At 44.7% G+C, this 19,609-nt stretch overlaps 1 protein-coding gene and 1 long non-coding RNA gene across 3 annotated transcripts in view; one reads left to right on the top strand and one right to left on the bottom strand.

Moving 5' to 3' along the window:
* CCDC92 (coiled-coil domain containing 92) overlaps positions 1-6,626 on the bottom strand; it is a 28,855-nt gene extending 22,229 nt beyond the window's left edge. The window contains exon 1 of the mRNA XM_039235317.1: positions 6,212-6,626. The gene's annotated coding sequence lies outside the window, so the exon portion shown is untranslated. The remainder of the gene's footprint in view (positions 1-6,211) is intronic.
* Positions 6,419-19,609, top strand: part of LOC120233921 — a 41,069-nt gene continuing 27,878 nt past the window's right edge. Inside the window, exons 1-2 of one of the 2 annotated variants that reach the window (XR_005528950.1) lie at positions 6,419-6,506; positions 7,699-7,835. This is a non-coding gene — a long non-coding RNA (uncharacterized LOC120233921). Of the gene's footprint in view, positions 6,507-6,932; positions 7,066-7,698; positions 7,836-19,609 lie in introns of those variants that run through there. The other variant, XR_005528947.1, reaches the window with a different exon arrangement.

The raw sequence follows: 19,609 nt of genomic DNA, 5'->3' as shown, positions 1-19,609 counted from the left end.
ATCTAGCCCCTTGGGGTGGAGGGCATTTGTAAACATATATTCAAATTAGTTTTATTCAAATGAGGGAAATGGTTTTAATGTAAACATTTTAGCATGTAGAAAATACTCACATACAAAGGCTGTCAACAATGACTGTCAAAAGGACTTCCGAAATAGCCTAAGTCTGGAGATTTGGCATATTAAGTGTGTCTGTAACAGACCACAATTCACAGGTTAGACTGTAAAAAAAGTTCTAACATACCCTACACAGTCATCAATGCCTTCACTGTATTACCCAGAATCAGAAGAAATAGTAAGTTATCAGGATGAAACTGAGAAAACTGACCTGGCAGAATTTTGCAGAAACTGGTTGGAAGAGGCTGGAAAGTCGTCTTACCTATGGATTTTGAACACGAGACTCTTAACAAACAAAACTCTGGGACCTTCACCTAAAAAACTGAGAGGGCTCACAAGACTTCTGGTTACTGCCAATGGGGTAACATCAGTGTGCTAGATGATGCAGGGTTCTACCAGTAGGCAGTGCTGAGGAAGCGTATCCATGCGCTTCAACTGCAAGTGCAGGAAGCCTAGGTGACCAGGTTCATTTATATAAGGGTTCATTAGTCCATGATATCACTTCAACTTTCCTGTAGAGACCTAGGAGTTCTGCAGGTTACTGATACTAATCAGGGACTCGGGCAACTCAGCCAGGAAGACAGTGGCTCAACTGTTTAGCACGTTCTAACTGCACTCAATGTTCCCTCAAGGCCAGGGATGGGTAATCTGCTTCACTGCCTGAACTTCAGACGTGTGATGATAACCTGCAAAGGAAGGTCTTGGGTGCTGTCCCAAACTTCCTTTGAAAGGCACTCTAACCACAGGTTGCTAGTGGGTAGAATTCAGTGCACTGTTCTAGAATTAGCCAATGATTGCCCCAAACTGCTCTGAGTTCCATCCTACAACCATGGATGGACCTGAGAATACCTCCACGCAGACAGCATTCAGTCCACTCCAAAATTCAATTCAATCTCCAAAAAGGTCTCATCTCTGGCTTTAAAATTGTTCCAACTTAGATTTTTATTTTGTTTTCTCCTTAAAAAAAAAAAAAAAAAAAAGCTTTTGCCTTCAACAAGGTTTGGCTTTGCTGGTCTTCGAACCAGGTCCTAATACCAAAGCCTCACCAATACTGATAAACACCCTTCTGTCAAAAACTGATTTGACCACTTTGACGGGAATGAATTCCACAATTGAAACCCATCACAGAGGTGGAGGAGGATTATATACCCTTTCCCCCTGCGAACAAGACTGTGTCCAGCTCTCCCATGGTGCAGTGCAACAGGGCATGTCTGTGAGCAAACACCCCCTGGCTAAACTTTCTGGTCTGGGCACCAAGAAGGAATCAAAAGATAAAGATGACTCACTGCTGAAGACAAAGACTGACCCCTCCTTGAGAAGAACAGGCCATACCTAACAGCCCCTGCTGTACATTTGTCTATGGGACCATAAAAGTGAACAACCAAACATCCTCTCTCCATCTTTCTTATCAATGTGCAAAAAAATTTTTTTTCCTAAAGACTGGATCTGCTCCCACGTGCCACAAGCCCCTGGAGAGCGAAGTAGCACCAGGGCCTTTCACCTGGGTTGGCAGGTGTGACGGCTAGGAGAGAGAAGAGTTAAAAGAGCTTTCTTCACTGTTCAGGGTATGGCCTGAGTCTAAACGCCTATACCTGCTCATCCTGAGCGCGCTAGATTAGAAGCCACGAGAAAAAGATGGTAATCTTGGGTTATTGTGCTACCCAGTGATGGGACTGTAACTTGGGGAGCCGTGTTTTTATGAATACTCTACATTACACTAAATAGATAGCCCTTTCAGGGTGTAAAGCCACTCACGGACAGGTGAAATGTGCGACTTCAAGAAAAACAGAATTGTACGGGACTACTTAAGCAATGCTACATAAGAAATGGGGCTTAAAAGGATGTCTCATAAGCCCTCTAACTTGTATAGTAAATGAAAATGGCACAGGGTGCATTTAAAATAGGTTGGGAAGGAAATCCGGAGAGGTAGTGGACCCTAGGGAGGTCTACATTTCGTATCTGAAATGTCACCACGGAGGCAACAGAGAACAGTTATAATGGCAGAGTCCTATATGCCTCAAATTCCGTTTATTAAACCTGCTCTTTTTTCCTCTCCCTTATTGTCAGCATTAAGCATCTCAGACTTGCTCTTTTGTTTGACCCCAACCAAAGGAATTCACTGCTCAGTGCTGAGAATTTGGCTTGTAGAAAGAATCTCGATAAAAGGAGAAAACATATTCCCTCTTCCTTTACAGCTACAGAAGAGTAGACACTTCTTCCTTCACAAAGTGATTTCTGATAAAGTGGCAAACTGGGAATAATCACACAGATGTGCATCTTAGTCTGTTCTCCAGTGTGGAGACTGGCATAAAATATACAACCTCCCCTGTTTTCTAACTTGTTAACAAAGATTTTAGACAGCTGTGTGATGGCTTCAGCGACTATGGTGAGGAGCTCTAAAATGCAACCTTTGACCTCTAAAAAGGCTGTTTTCTAACTGGCTGCCATACGTCTTACTTGATAATTTGTCCTGGTCATAATATTTAAAGTGGGATCCATGATTTTAAGAAAAGTAGTAAGTACATATAAGGCTTTCTTTAGTTTTTGATTGGCCAGAGAACTTGATGTCCTCTTTTCCCTTCATGCATGCTTTCATACATAAAGCATAAATAAATAACGTATATTCTTTGTTCAAAGTTCGAGTCTTTGTCTTATTTAAAGTATCATACCCAAATTCAGCTGGTGGATAAACAGGCACAAAAAGCATGAGACAAACTCATCTGCTAAAGAATAAAAGAGAGAAACTATTTTTACAAGGGTTTTTTTTTTTAGGCACACGCATACATTAATTCAGAATTGTTTCTCCCTCTAATTTCTTCCTCAACCAGAGAGGTCAGACGCTGGTTTAATTCAATCAACCTCGTTACTATTCCGCTCCAGCTCCACCTAAATTGTTGCGCAGGGAACATTCGCTGGGTCCGCTGGTATCCACAGGAAGCTCTGCTCTGCTCCTTGGCCACAGGGTCCTAGCCCCACCAACCCACTTAATCCATGGATCCTTATTAACAGCCAATAGGCTCTTCTTTATTATGGGTAGGTTATCATTCCGTTTGACAGAGTATCATTCCTAGGATTGGCTTAGCACAAATAGGACACACCTTTTTCTTTTTCAAACACAAAGCTCAAATTCACCTAATCTTTCCAGTACATTCTAATTCTATTTCTCCTCAGCTGTGTTTTACCTTCATCTGCCAACACATATTTAAAAACAACACAGACATACTGGAAGAATGTCCAGTGCCACTTCCTGTAGGTGGATATGACTGGATTTTTTTTTTTGCTGTGAAATTTGAGTCATGTTTGAGTAATGAAATAAACATGAACTAAAATGCAGAGCAAGCACAAGAATCAGTCCTTAATCAGTATCTTTTAAAACATAATTTCAGCTAAGAAGATCTATTCACCTTCACAACCCGCTGACTCGTACAAGAATGACTGACATCATCCTGTTTTTTAAAAAAAGCTTTAAGAAAAAAACAAACTCTTCTGTTTGTCTTCATAGAAATGGGTAATTTTCCTAATTAAATGTTTATTACAGAAAATAAAAGCCGAAGAAATACAAATCACGTATAATTACAAAGAATCTTCTAAAAATCTTTTGAATGCGAGAATGCCTTATTACCTATAAAGCCCCATACACAGGTTAAAGTAGGACCTCAATCGCCTCTGATACCAGGCTGGCCTCCACCCCAGTACAAATCTTAACAAGGGCTCAGGGCCATTCTAGGGAGTCCTTAGGCCCACAGCTACAGAAGCCAGCATAAAAAGATAAAAAAAGAGCCACAAAGCCCTCCAATCCACTGCCTCTGGAATCCCTAGACATCCCCCCCACCCCAGGCGGCCTCTCCCACACCCCATGTGGTATCTCCTAGCAGCCACTCCTGCCCAACAATCTGGAAACTCTGCAGGGAAGGAGCAGCCCCTTCTTTCCACAGCTGGAGGTTCTAATCATAAGCAACTTCGGCTTTTATGTCCAGGTGAAATCTGTCTTCCTATAACTACGCCTCAGCCACTTCTGTACTTGGGAATTACTCTAAATAGAACATACGATCCCTTTGCTGCACGACAGACCTTAAATATCTGAAGACAATTAGGACACATTCACTTCTCTGCCCAAACCTCCCTGCAGGTTTAAACATCAAAGCTGAAGATGTGAAAACTGATGTCATTAAGGCAGCCCCTACCTAACTAGTCTGGAATGTCCATCTGAACCCAACATTTATCGCAGCCTTGGCGTGTGAAGCACATAAAGGCTCCTAGTCGATGACCTTTAAGGATATCCAATTCAGTACATCTAATTAATCTTAGTTCAAAAAATGTGTGCCCACCGTGTTTCAGGAACTTTTTACGGCTGACCTTGTTCCAGGTAGAAGAAAAAGGCCCGTATCTTTTCTTGTCAGAAATATGAGAAAATGCTTTATAAGCGTTTCTTAAAAGCATCAACATTGTTAACATCAGTATTGTTGCAAATGCCCTGTGCCACTTAAGTAATGACATTACAATGAATTTATCCAACAAACTGCAGGTGAAAAAGTTAAGAACCCAACTGATCTTCTGTTGCCAGTAAAAGGATTCATTTGTGGTTTTTTAAAATATTTTCCAAGAGACCTGTTATATTGATATATTTATACATACTACAATAAAAATCTAATACAAATAGTTTTGTATTTTGGTTTGTAAATATAAACGAAATTTACTGAGTAATTATAACATGATGCAGAGAAACAACACTATTTTAAGGTCTTTCAGTAGTGTGTACAAGCCCACATATACACACTTTGTAGATCTCACGAGTCTCAAAACCTTTTCCAAAAAATATTTCTCTTAAGATGAACATTTAGCCAAAAGAAATACAAAAATTCAAAACATTTTTGGGGGAGAAAAGTCACTTTAAATGTTAGCACCTTTTCCCTTACAATTCAACAGCAAGAAAAATGCAGACAAATTCTTGACGGTGTAAAAAAAAAAAAGCCCCCATTTAAGAAAACAAAAACGATGCTCTTTATGTAAATCTCAAGCCTAAAAATGTTAAAAAAAAAAAAAAAAAAAAGGAACCCTGCAATTCTAGCTTTAACACTCTTACAGGTAGCTTTCTGGAAATGCGTAGTAAGGTACCGCGGTCGCCGAGCTTGTATTTTGCAACAAAACCTATGACTGCAACCCGAATTACGGAGCACGATTATGTCTTCTCTTAGGTCACCTCATTTTCATTATTGGACTAGATCACACTAACTATCAAAGCTTGAAATTAAATAATACAGGTCAGCAGGTACACGTAAGTTAGATCAACTGGAGTAACTCACTGTAGCCAACGGCAGCTCTGTAGTCAAGCCTGGAGCTCAGCTGCACATTTGCATTACGCTCAATTTCATGAAGTACGAGCAAATTGTTATTTAGGGTAATCTAAAAACCCACATCAAGGCTGCAGCAAAGGGCTGTGAGGCAGACTACTTACGTAAAGGGTTATCGGGACGAGAGACCATGTAAGTTATCAGGGAGGGTCTCCAACGTCCACAGTGTGGTCAAATGCACTGAACAAGGCGAAGCGGATCAGACCGCCGCCTCCCCACGGCACCCCAGACAAAGCAGGGCCGGGCCCTCGGGCGCTCCCGGTGCACCTGCAATGCGGATCCCTCACCCCCCAATCCCACCCCGGGCCTGGCAGGGGCATGCCCCGGGCCGCCCGCTCCCGCCCCCGGCGGACTGGCTTGGCCGCGCGGTGCCGACGCTCCGCAGCCTGGCCTGGAGCCCGGGCCGGGCATCCCCCTCCCCACAACGCGCTGGAAGACGCCGCAGGCAGCCGGCGCGGGGGTCGCGGCGCCTCACTTCTGTCCTTTCCACTTTGTCGCTGTCTCCCGCACGCCCCCCCAACCCACCCCGAGTTGTTTCCGCAAGGAGGACACCCTTCCTCACCGGCGAGCCCGGGGGGGGAAACGGGAGGACCCCCCTCCCCCTGCAGGGAGGGCTTTTCAAACAGTCTAAATAAATCCCTGTCCGGACAGGTGCCCCCGCCCCGCGTCGGCGCCCGCAGAGCCTCCCCAGAGGTACTGCCAGGTGAGCGGGGCTGGACTCGGTCACACCTCGGGCCCCGCCTCACCTGCGGGCGCGGCCGTCGCGGTCCTTCAGGCGGCTCCCCCCCTCGGCGCGGTCCTCAGGGCGGGCGGCTGCGGGGGCTGGCGGCCCATGGGCGGGGCGGCGGGCGGGGCTGGCTCCCGGCTTCGGCCCTGCCCCGGCCGGGCGGCCGAGGGAGGTCAGTGGGCGCCGCCCGCCAAACGCATCTCGCCGGCTCCCACCCGAGCGCTCGCCGCGGTGCACGCTGGGAGCGGGGGCCGGGGCGGCGAGGCCAGGCCGCGCTGACCGGGCGGACGGCTGAGGCGCCGGCGCAGCGGCGGGTCTGTCTGCGGGGCAGGGCGGGGGAGGCCGCTCGATACTCACTTCTCGGGGAGGGGGCGATGCCCCCCTCCCCCGGCTGTGGTGGGGCAGGGGACGGGACCGAGGGGCAGGGAGGGTCTGGCCGGTGGGACGCAGGCGCAGAGCTCAGGTGCGGCCGCACTGCGGTTGCCCAGGGTAACGCGGGCCCGGGTGGGGCGGGGAAGGAGGAGCGAGCGGGCGCGCGGGAGCGCGCGCGCAGGGCCACGGTGGGGGGGGTGTTGCGGGGGTGGGTACCCGGGACCAGCCTGGGATTGGGGGGAGGGCGCGCGCGGGCGGCTGACGGGGGCGGAGGCGAGGGGGTTGCCGGGGCGAGGGCCGGACTGCGCGCATGCGTGCGGCCCCCGCTCCCCCGGGGCTCGTCGGCCCCGTGCGTGCGCACGCGCGCTGTCCCCCGGAGGCGTCTGGGTGTGCGGAGCGCGCGCGCGCGGCTCGGAGGCGCACCTGTGAGGTGTCCCTTGAGGAGAGGGAGGGTGGGTGCGCGGAGCCCGCGGCCTGGGGTGCTTCAACCCCTCACTTGGAGTGAGTTGTCGGGCGGCCGGGCTGCAGTCTATTTCTTTTCGGGAACGCGGCGGGGGCGGGGGGCGAAAAGGGAGCGGGCTCCGGGTTGGAGGGAGGATGAGTGGGTTAAAGAAAAGAAAAACAACCCATCACTTGAGATGGGCCTCGGGCCGGGGCCGGCCCCTGGGCGTCGGTGGGAAAGGTCAAGAGCGGCCCCCCCCGCCCCCCACCGCAGCCAGGCCGCGCGGCGGCTACCGGGCAGGCCCCGCGGAGGGCAGCCTTGGCCGCGGCGCCTCGGCGGGCCGGCGTGGGCCCCGCAGTGCCGGCAGCGGGGAGCGGGGGGTCACAGATGGCCGCCGGGATGCGGGGCGAGGGCTGGGCAGCGGCAGGGGCGAGGCCGGGCGGAGGCCCCGCGGGAGCCGGACTCCCGAGCCGGGCTCCATTGTTGTTGGAGCCGAGGGAAGGGGGAGCGAGACGGCTTTAGAAGCCCGTGGAGCCGCGCCTTGGAGCCTTTCCAGGCGGGTCCCCGGAGAGGCGGTAATGGCCGCGCCGAGGGATCGGGGGAGCCGGGCCGCGCCACCGAGAAGCCCGGCTGCCCGGTGTGATATCGTGCGGGTTTTTTTGTTTTTTGTTTTGTTTTTTTTTCCTTTTTAGAGCGCCCCGCGTCCCAGCAGAGCCGGCCGGGCACCCTGCCCAGGTGATGAGGACCCCTTCGCGCCCCCAGCGCAGAGCGCCGCGGCCGCTGGACGCCTCCATTGTTTGACCACAACAAGGGCCGGATTCTCAGCCAGGTAAACCTGATGGCCGCGCAGCCGAGCTCTCTCTCCGCTCCCACATCCAAAGGAATCCTCTCCTCTTTCGGGACTTGGCTTCAGTGTGGTTACGGTCCCCTGCTCCCGGTTAACTCCGTATCTCCACCTCCCAGGCATTTTCCCATCCGGATCAGTCTCCCCGCATCTCTCTGCCAAGTCACCTCTCATTTCCCTCAAAACTCAGCTCCTTTGTGAGACCCTCCTTGCCGAACTCTAACGACTAAAAATCTCTCTAGAAGGAGCCTGCTCCGTACTCTTCCACTTGCTAGTTTGTTTATTGGTTGTCTCGCTGCAACAAAGGAGACCAGGTGTTAAAAAAAAAAAAAAGATTTTAAGTTACTGCTTTTTTTTTGTTTGTTTTGAGCGAACGTTCTGTGACATTTAGGCAGTTTATTATTTGAGCAGGATGGAACCGTTTTTTTCGTTACTATTTTGTCTTCTCTTTCAGAGAGGTCCCTACTTCCTTTACGGAGGCATAGCTTTTAGAGCAGAAAAGCCACCTTTCTGTTCAGCTCCCAGAGTACTTGAATTTTAGAAATTAGTGCTTACTAGGTAAAGCACTGCATTTTCTCTGTAAAAATGGAAATGTCACAGACATTCACAGAGTGAAGTCTTTCACTACCAATCCCTGTCTCCAGAGCTGGTGACTATTTTACATATGGTGTGTATCCTTCTAGATCTTTTCAAATGTTTTTTCCCTGTGTGTACTTGTATCATCTTTGTTTTAGCAAGGACTAGTGCACTCTTAATCTTTCAGTTTCAGCATGTGACGTGTTAACTCCTTCGGAAGAACTGCTGCATCACGTTCTGTAGTCTGGGTATACGGTAGTTGATTTAGCTGTTTCCCAGGTTGGTGGCAATTTAAATGTTAACTTTACATTTAAAACAGGTCTTTGGGTGGTGGTTCTCTGGTGAAATGAAATTTTAGCGGAGGGAGCCCAAAGCTACACCAATTACAGAGATGAGGCCTTTAGGATGGAAGTTCTCTTTGGTTAAGAAATTTACATGTGGGACCTCAGCCCCTCCCCTTGTGTAATTATGACTACTACTTTCAAGCCCTGTGACCTTGAGGAGGACAGTCACTCTAAGCCTCCGTTTCCTTTTCTATAAAAGCTGATAATAATTCTGTCTGCTCCACAGAGTTCAGTGACGTGGTGCATGTGAAAGTGCTTTGCAGGATGTAAACTAGTATATAAATGCTGATTTATTAGCTTTTGTCATCCAAAAGGATTTTTTTCTTTGCAACATAGTTTTCGTATTTTTTGACCAGATGTGTCTGTTACAGAGATCTCCAACTTTGAATGCTTTTTATTTTGTGATTTTGCTGTAATTTTTTTTTTATTAAGTACCGTTAACACGTCAGACTTCTTGAAAGGTATTTGACAAAGCACATTTTTCCTAGTCCTTTATGTGCGCTAATAAGACCTATAAATTAGTTGAGTGTGACTAAAATATCAGCAAACAACACATGAAACTCTCATGTTTAAACAAAACCTACTTCCTAGTGATATCAATTTGTTTTATGTATTATCCTGTGATGGCGGCAGCTTATGTCCTGGGGGTAAAATATTCTAACTGAATTTGCAGGCAGTATCAGAAAGGGTATTAACAGTTTAGGTATTGACTGAATGATGTGATGGGTATTATGTTAAGATGTAAGAAGTACAATTAGGGGTTTTGTAGGTATTTTTATTTCATTCAAATATATACGAATGCTTGTCGTGTGGTCAGCAAAATCAATTTGTTCCTGTTCTCTTGGAGGTTATAATCTGTGGGGGTGGAGGGAACCAGAGAGTAAACAACCACACAACTGCACGTACAGTCACAAACGGTGGTATCTGTTAGGAAAGTTTAGTAGTACTGGTTACGAGAGAGCATAAAAAGGGGAACACATTTTAGATTGTGGAAAGAAGGCCCAGGAAAGACTTTTTTGCAAAAATAAGATTCGAGCTGAGATCTGAAGGGTGAGTAGGTGTTAGTGTAGAGTGAAGTGGGGGATAATTTTCCAGGCAGGGGAATGGCATGTGGGAAGGCCCTGAAGCGGGGAGAGAGCTTTGCCCATTCCAGGAACTGAAAGAATGGCTTGTGGACAGATTCTGGTGGGTGAGGGGGAAGTGTGGCTAGGCAGGGGGCCAGATCATGTAGGGTCTTGTAGGACAGGTTAAGGATGTTTTATTTTATTCTGAGTGAAATGGGAAACCATTGCAAGGGTTGGGTTTGAAGCAGGGGAATGACATAATCAGATTTGCATTTTTAAACAGCCGCTCCAGCTGCTACGTGCAGAATGTGGAGGTGGGGGGGAGGATGGAAGTGGGGGAGATGAGGCAGGCCGTTTTAGAAGTCTGTCTGGAAGAGAGGTGATCTTTCCCTTGGAGTTCATAGTCCGTTCGAACTGCCACTAAACTGTGGGCAAAATAGATACTTGATTTAAAAAAAAAAAAATCCTTGTTTCTTATTTTTAAAAAGGAGGTACTTTTTCATGCTAAAGTACACATAAATATTAAACTAGTTGTTTGCGTTGTACTTAATAGAAAGATACTAGAGTCCAGTTAAGAACTAGGATATTATTTAACAGCTATTTACAAGTTTTATCAAAGTAGTAATGCATGAAATAAGAGCGAGGTAAGGATCCAAAACGAAAAGAAGGGAAGTATTTGTAGATGCTATTGCCTATGAAAATGAGAATAACAAAAAACTATCAGACAAAGAAAAATTGAGGAAGTGGCTGGGTACACGATGCATATATAAAATTTGTAGCTTTCTGAGTACCAAAAATAACCTGGCAGAAACTAAAATGGAAAAGAAAAAAAACAACCAAACAAACAGGCTCTGATTATAATGCAACGAAATATGGAAAACATGGAAGGACAGCCTTAATAAGACAAGTGCAGGCTACATGGAGGAGACCGTAAAATATCCTGAAAGATCTGAGAGGGTATCTTGAATGAAAAAACAGGCTCTTTTCCTAGATGTGATGTTTAAACATATAGCTATCCATTTTGGGATAAACTGAACAGAATAATTATGAGTAATGAGGTGGGACAAGTCCTATCCGATATAAAATGTTAGTTAATAGAGCCACATTCTGAACACTGTCATGCTGGCTTTATAATATCTGTACACCCCAAAAATATATGGGAGTATAGTAAATGATAAAGAGATCATCATGAATGCCCGTAAGCCACAAAGAAAATGTGGAAGTAGATATTAAACATCTGGAAAAGAGGGTTTTGTATGCTCAGGTGGGCAAAGACTTTGCAATCAGACAGATTTGATCTAAAAAAAAATTTTTTTTAAAGACCCAAGGACTTTTTTAAATGCTTAGTTTTGAGAGCGTGAGGGAGCAGGGGGGAGGGGCAGAGAGGGGCCAAGGACAGAGGATCCGAAGCTGGCTATGTGCTGACAGCAGATCTCATAAACTGCCAGATCATGACCTGAGCTGAAGTTGAACACTTAACGTTTTAACCGACTGCGCCCCCCAGGCGCCCCTGAACTAGGATCTTCAAAGTGAAGAAAATCATATCTGCCGTGCAGGTGTTGTGAGGGGAAGAGGTCTAGGTCCTGGCACCTCTGGGACACTCGGATCTGTTAGTAGTTAGAAATCAATGTATTAGACTGCAAAAAAAAAAAATGAAAACTTACATAAGAAGAGAAGGAAAACAAAACCATAGGATTAGAAGCCAAACCACAAAGTAGGAAAATATTTGTGACAAACATAAATGAAGATTTAATACCTTCAGCATGTAAAGAACTCATACGGATCAATGAGGAAAATAACATAAGTCCACACACAAGTTGTTACAGGATGTAGACAGACAATTCACTGGATAGAAGTATAATTTGTTAAAGATGTGGAAAGATGTGTACTGTCACAATCAGTTTGTCATTAGTCCTATAGAAAGGTTAGATTTTATTCTCAAGAGCAACAAAACCGGAAGATGCTTAAAAATAAAATACTCAAAAGCTTTGTGAAGAAAAATCTTTACCTAAATAACTGAAAATCTAACGTAAATAAATGGGCAAACATTATATGTTATTGGAGGGGAAAGCGTCATTGTAAACACTGAAATATTTTACAAACTAAACTAATTTTAATGTAGTTTCACATGAAATTCCAGTGAGAATTACTTTTGGACACTTGATAAGTTGCTTCTAAAATTCATCTGGAAGAGGAAATATTCTAGAGTAGCCAAGAAATGTTTTAAGTGGAAAAGTAGTGCTAGAGGATTTGCCATACCAGATTTGAAAACATGCTGTAACGCTGCAGTAGTACAAGTGCTGAGTGCGGGAGTGGACAGACTGCTGCATGGCGTGAAGTGGAATCCAGTAAAGGACCTATTTCTATATAGGAGTTTAGGGTAGAATAAAGTTGGTATTTTGACACAATTGGGAAATGATTGTTCATCATATTACATAGGGATAAGTGACTGGGAAGAAAAGCTTTACTCTGCTGTATTCAAAAGGAATTTTATTTGGATTAAAGAGCTAATTCAAGGGGGGCTTGGATGGTTCAGTCATTTGAGCATCCAACTCTTGATTTTGGCTCAGGTTGTGATCCCAGGGTTGTAGAATCAAGTCCCATGCAGAGCCTGCTTAGGATTCTTCCCCCCTCCTCTCCCATAGTCGAGTGTGTGCATGCATGCATGCATGCGCTTTCTCTCCCTCTCTCTAAAAAAAAAAAAAAAAAAAAAAAACTCAAAAACAAAACAACTGTAAAGCTATTAGAAGAAAATAAAGGGAGTTATGTTGGAGGATGTATTATGTTGGAGAACTAGTCAAGACCAAGACCCAAAATTGTAAGGAAAAGATTAATAAATTTAATCATTATCAAAGTTGATATTTTTGTGTGACAGAAGACGTTTACAAGGTGATAGACTGGGAAAAAAGTTTATAACATGCAAAGAGAGGTAAAGAATAACAGAATTAGCACAATTAAGAAATGATTGGAGGATAGGAATAGTTCTCAGAGAAAGTGAGGAGGATTTCAACATCGCTTGTGATTAGGGAAATGAAAATTAAAACAACTAGATTGGGATGCCTGCCTAGGTGGCTCAGTCTATTAAGCGTCTGACTTTCACTCAGGTCATGATTTCAACTGCTTCTGAGTTCGAGCTCCACGTTGGACTCTGCTGACAGCTCCGAGCCTGGAGCATGCTTGTTTTCTGTGTGTCCCTCTCCCTGCCCCTCACCTGCTCACACTCGGTCACTCAAAAATAAATAAATGTTAAATAATATAATGAAACACTTTTAGATTTTTTTTTCCCAGTGGGGGCTATCCTGCAAAAATTAAAAAGATAGTTGAGGGTGTGGAGAAAAAGGCAACCTGATACATTTTTGAGAATGCAAAATTGAATCTACCTTTTTGCATAATTTGGCAGAACCTATAAAAATTTTAAAAAACATGCTTTCATCTAGCAGATACCACTCAAGGAAGCTGTGATATTCTCACGAGAGAACACAAGTTAATATGAACAAAATCAATTGCAGCATCATTTATGATAAAAAATGGAAGATAACCACAAATAAATTTTGGTACTTCTATACTATGGAATATTTTGTAAATTTTAAAAAGAGAGGTAGGTTTGTATGCATTGACAGCCTGGATGGATGCCTAGAATATATTATTGAGCCAAAAAGGCAAATTTAATTCCATTTTTTGGTAAGGTAACAAAATATAATCATGTGTGTTCTAAATAAAAACAGAAAAAGGTCTAGAAGGATACGTGGAAAATGTATTTAACTTTGACTATTTTTGAGGGAAAAGCAGAGGAGAGACTTTAAATTTCACATGTATTTGCATTGTTTCAGTTTTTCATATAATGAGTATTTTTGTAATCAGGGTGTTATAATTTCTCACATCAATTTAATGAAGGCCGAAATGAAAACTAAAAATTTACAATACCTAGTACTTAAAAGGATATGGTGAAAATGTCCTGGTATTATGTTACAATGGCCATGTGCATTAAGAGACTTCAGAGTATTCATATTCCTTGATGTTGGAACTATCAAGGGTGTATTTTTAGATAGAGAACAAAATATGTATATCATAGAATTATTTTTTAGGGTGCATTTGCAGAATGAATAAGTTGTAGTATGTCCACTGGACAATGCATGGCCGTTAAAATATTTATGAAGAGAATGTATTAAAATGTCTATGACAGTGTTAAGTGGGAGAAAAGCAGTATACAAAATTGCATACATGACGTGATTCATACTCTTAATAAATAATCCAACAACCCCCCCCCCACAAAAACCTGTGATAGAAAAATGTCTAAAAGAAATTAGATGAAAATCTAAAAATTATGGACTTTTAGGTGGCAGGATGTTGGGTGATTTAAATTTTTTTACTTTTGTATATTTTCCAAAATTATTATATTTATAATGGAACATTTACTTTCTAAAAGTGTATATAGGATGTATGTTAGTTGTTGTGTTAGTATGTGGACTTTTAGAAATAGGTAAGCCCTATTATATATTAAAGCATACTCTAAAATGTATTCTAAAAACTGATATCTGAACATTTTGAGTGATGCATTTGGAATAAATTTGAATAAATTTTGTTGTGTTCAGTATTTGGAGGAAAACTGCTTCTAGCAATATGCACAATAAAAGTAGTTCTTATTTCTAATTTTATATCTGTAGAATAAATGCAGAAACTTAAACATGGGCCATGGGATTTCTTTTCTTGTTAACTTGCTGTGTTTTGAACACACAGATCTGTTCATAGAGCAAGTTGCATATAACTGAGTCTTTCAGGATGAGGAGGTCCAGCCAGCTGGACCATAGGCAGAAGCCTCAAGAACATGGCTATCGTGCGGAGCCTGCAAATGGGTCAGCAGTATGGAGTCCTGGGTACCCACGGTCGGGGTGGGGGATGCTTTGTATGTTAGGCTGCACAGGTTACCATCAAGGTACGTGGATTCATCCCCTTATCAAGTGTTATCATGGACTTGCAGTGGGTAGTGTGGATGCAGAGTAACATGTGCTTTAGTGGACAAATTCAAATGTGATTAAGAGCTGTATTACAGGACACGAAAGGGCTCTGGAAGCACATGGGAAGACATTGCATATAATCTGATGCTTCCTAGAGAAAGTGATGTCTAAGGTGCACCCAGAAGGTAGACAAAGGGAACAGCTAGTGTTAAGGCCTGGAGGTAGTAAAAGGAGTATGGGGAGAAGAGGGTAGTAGCTCAGACGTAGTAAACAAGACCTGAGGAGTTTGAAGATAATTTGGTTTGGCTGGAACTAGAATTGGAGTGGGCAGTGGTGAGAGACGAATCAGGAGAGGCTAAGTAGGAGCTGAAATTGTTCAAAATTTAAAAACCATATGAATAAATTTGGAAATTACACTGAAAGTTAACGGGCTCTTTGAAGAACTTTAAGCAGGGTACTAGCAACCCCTTTTACATTTTATTTATTATTTACTTTTTGGGAGAGGCAGCATGTGCACACATGCTAGCATGGGAGGGGCAGAGGGAGGGAAAGGGAATCTTAAGCAGGCCCCACGTCCAACACGGACCCTGATGTGGGACTTGATCTTACGACTGTAAGATGATGATCCGAGCCAGAATCGAGTCAGACACTCAGCGGGTTGAGCCACCAGGCACTACTCCCACCCCCAGTTTTACATTTTAGAAAGATTAATTACATTGTAGTGAATAATGAATTAGAGGGAGGCAAGACTGGAGGCTTTTTGTAGGGGAAGATGATGTGGCCCAAAGCTGAGTCAGCACAGGTGGAATGGGGACTAAATTTAGGCGGTGAAGAGGAGATCGAGTAGACAGGACTTCATGAGAGGGAGGACAGTAGCTGATAACCAGGTTTCTGGCTCGGGCAGCTGAGGGGCTGGTGGGCCCACTTCCTGTAGTTGAGAATGTAGTTGCTTTGGTGAGGGGTTGACAGATTGAGTTTTTGACATACCGAGTGAAATAGGTTTACAGGACAGACATGTAGCTCTTCCTGAAGAGGATTTTCTGCTGCACATATACTCTGTTACGTGAGTGACTGGCAGCATACACAAGTCTGTTATTAAAATCCGTGTTTCTATGTGGTAACTTTTTCTTGGGAGTATAATTCTACATTTATAAGTTCTTTAAGATTAGGGAATATCTGTCTAGCTTAGACTGAACTGTTGATGCCTTTTACATGGAGTTATTTAAGATTGCACGGCCCTAACTTTGGGTAATACTGTAATTGTCTTTTGGACTAGACTCTGCCTCTGCGCAGGTGGTGGTTTCTCTGAGGAGTGATTGTGCTCTTGTTGGTGCTCCTGACTGCTTGGAGTGATTTCTGTTGATGTTGACAAACTGGTCCCTTCCGCAGAGAGACCGGCCAGGACTCAGGCAGAGTGGTGCCCTGTGTCTGCACCCATCTGGCAGTGCCCACCTCACTATTAGGAGCTGTTGCAGTCCGTTTGGCTGCTATAACAAACTACCATAGATTGGGTGGATAAAGTAATAGACGTTTATTTCTCATTGTTGTGGAGGTTGGAAGTCCAAAATCAAGGTCTGGCAGATTCAGAGTCTGATGAGGGCCTGCTTTCTCATTCATAGGTGGCCGTCTTCTCCCTGTGTCCTTGCATGGCAGAAGGGGTAAGAGAGCTTTCTTGGGTCTCTTCTATAAAAGGGCAGTAATCTCATCGTGAGGATCCCAGCCTCATGACCCAGTCACCTTCCAAAGGCCTCACCCCTAATACTATCACTTTGGGTATTGAGTTTCAAGATATGAATTTGGTGTGTGTGTGGGGAGGGGAGGTCCACAGACATTTAGTCAATAGCAGAAGTGTAGAATGAGATCTGAGGATCACTCACAGAGCACTAGCCATGTGGCTCGTATGGAAGCCACGGTCGTGGGTGAGAACATGTGGGGCAGAGCGAGAAGAAGCTCAAAACAGCCGCAGCCATGGGCACGTTAAAGGAAAAGGTAAGGGAGAACGTGCCTACAAAAGAATTTATTGGAGAGGAAGGAGGATGTCTTAGAGACATTTGGTGGTTGAAAGAAATAAATCCAGTAAACCCATTGAAATGGCTTGATTGAATGGGGATTTCTGAGGAGGCCTCCATGAGATCCAAGGTGGCTTCTTTGGCGGGGCCCACCAGTGTGTGCGGAGTTGACGGGAGTCAGCACGCCTGCTCTGTCTCCCTTTGTCCGTCCTGCACCTGTAACGCCTACCAGTTCACTTCAGAGACCCAGCCTTTCCACCTCCCGGTTCTAAATTCCCAGGGAAGAGATTCCAGGTCTTCACTGAGCACTGTTGCAGGGAGATTGTCTAGCTGTGTGCCTGAGCCAGGTGGGCAGCGGGTGCGAAGGGTGCTGGGGGGCCAGAGAGGCCTGGCAGCTGAGGAGTGCCAGGAATGGGCGAGAGGGGCTGTCGCTGTACGTGGCTCAGAGCTGTGATAAAGGGGAGAGGAGTGAAATGGGTTGGCAAATTGAGGTCACATAGCCGAGGTTTAAAGAATTGCCACAGCTTGTCCTGGGAGCAGACAGACTCACAAGTGATGATTTGTACAGAAATTGGAAGGAGATTTTTTTCAAAATGATATTTAACTTTGGAGTTAACGTCAGCAGCATTTAAAGCTTAATTTTATTTTTTTATTAAAATTTCTTTTACATTTATTTATTTTTGTGTGACAGCGTGAGTGGGGGAGGGCTAGAGAGAGAGGGAGACACAGAATCCGAAACCGGTTTCAGGCTCTGAGCAATAATGTTCAGCACAGAGCCCGACGCGGGGCTCGAACCCACGAACCGCGAGATCATGACCTAAGCGACAGTCAGACGCTCAACCGACTAAGCCACCCAGGCGCCCCTGTAGTGTCTTTTCTGTCACCTGATATGTTACAAGAAATTCAGTAAAGCTATTCTAGAGCTCATTTATCTTTCATATCCCACAAGTTCATAAAATAATCATAGCTTTATTTCCACATCTTATTTTTCAGTGCCTCCATGGTATTGTGACAGATCTTTAGGCCCTTGTTCTAGGCAGAGCAAACCTCTATCCCAAAGATTATAAATTCTGCCTCTTAGGTAAATGATAAAACAGTTCATAGAAATAATCTGAACCCCTTTTTTTTTCTGTGAGTAAACTGTATTATGTCCCTCTGGCTTTCAAAATTATTTTTAGATGTCCATTTCAAACATGTAGGATTAAGCTAGATAGGATTTGGCTAGCAAACCTGTCAGGTTTCCCTGTTAACCAATATTTAGCAATTTATTACTGCATCTCTATGTTAACGATAGGCTTAGGAGGACCTCGTGATAAGCCCCCTAGATTCACAACTAGAATCAGGAAACCTGTAGGTGGTACAAATCTAAATGATGCTTGGCATCTAGCTAGGTAGTAATTCACTGTGAAATTCACTTCAGGTTCTTTTTTTTTTCTTTTTTTTTTTTTTTAATTTTTTTAAATTTTTTTTTAATGTTTTTTTTAATTTATTTCTAGGAGAGAGAGAGAGACAGCATGAGCAGGGGAGGGCCAGAGAGAGAGGGAGTCACAGACTGAAACAGGCTCCAGGCTCTGAGCTGGCAGTCAGCACAGAGCCCGACGTGGGGCTTGAACCCACGAATCGCGAGATCGTGACCTAAGCGAAAGTCGGACGCTTAACCGACTAAGCCACCCAGGCGCCCCTCACTTCAGGTTCTAATACCTTAGTGTAAATATCCATGAAGGTTTCTGAGCAAGTGTTTGAGTGCCCTCTGGAGGCATTATGGGCAGTTAAAACATAGACTCTGAGAAAGTTTTTTTGGTTTTCTTTTTAAACTACCCCAGTCAAGCACCGGTGGTCTAGATGCTTGAACTGGGGTAGATGTAAATTGGAGCAGAGGAGACCTGAGATGGAATGCAGAGGGATACTAGTACTTAACGGAGGAAGAGAGGCTCTCCACGCAGACTGAGAGTAAGGGTTATGTGGCCCCAGTAGAGGACGGAGAGTGTGGTTGGGGGTGTTCAGTAAGATAAAGAATTACAGATGCCCTTGAGTTTGGCCAAGAGGAACTTGAGTGGTGTGGTGGTAGGTTGGGGAATGAATGGGAAGTGAAGCTGTAGAAATCAGGGAGCACCTGGGTAGCTCAGTCGGGTAAGCGTCAGACTGGCTCAGGTCCTGATCTCACAGTGCCCTGCCTTGGGTTCTGTGCTGACAGCTCAGAGCCTGGAGCCTGCTTCGGATTTTCTTGTCTCCCTCTCCCACTTGCACTCTGTCTGTCTCTCTCAGAAATAAGTCTACATTGGGGTGCCTGGGTGGCTCAGTCGGTTAAGTGTCTGACTTTGGCTCAGGTCATGATCTCGCGGTCCGTGGGTTCGAGCCCCACGTCGGTCTCTGTGCGGGCGGCTGCCTCAGAGCCTGGAGCCTGTTTCGGGTTCTGTGTCTCCCCCTCTCTCTGACCCTCCCCAGCTCACACAGTGTCTCCCTGACTCTGAAGAGTAAATAAAAAACATTAAAAAAAAAAAAAAGAAATATACATTTAAAAAAATTAAAAGAAATCAGGAAAATAAGTCTTTAATTGCCTCCATAGGGAAATGGAGGAGAGAGAGAGACAATGTATGGCAGCTAAAGAAGGGATAGGATTAAAAATACTGGTTTTCCTTAACGATAGAGCCTTCCATTGCGTTTAAATGCTGAAGGAAAAACAGAAGAAGACAGTTGAAAGATGTATGCGGATTGGGAGGAGGAGAAGAGAGCTGGCTTTGAAGTTATTTGCTTGGGATAGTTGTTGAGAGAGAATGTGGTCTTTTACAGGGACTTGGAAGATGATGAATG

This window comes from Hyaena hyaena, unplaced genomic scaffold (assembly GCF_003009895.1).
Source record: "Hyaena hyaena isolate Hyena2069 unplaced genomic scaffold, ASM300989v1 scaffold_0, whole genome shotgun sequence".
Lineage (NCBI taxonomy): Eukaryota > Metazoa > Chordata > Mammalia > Carnivora > Hyaenidae > Hyaena > Hyaena hyaena.
The sequence above is the reverse complement of the archived record's forward strand: the minus strand, read 5'-3'. Positions and strand labels throughout refer to the sequence as shown.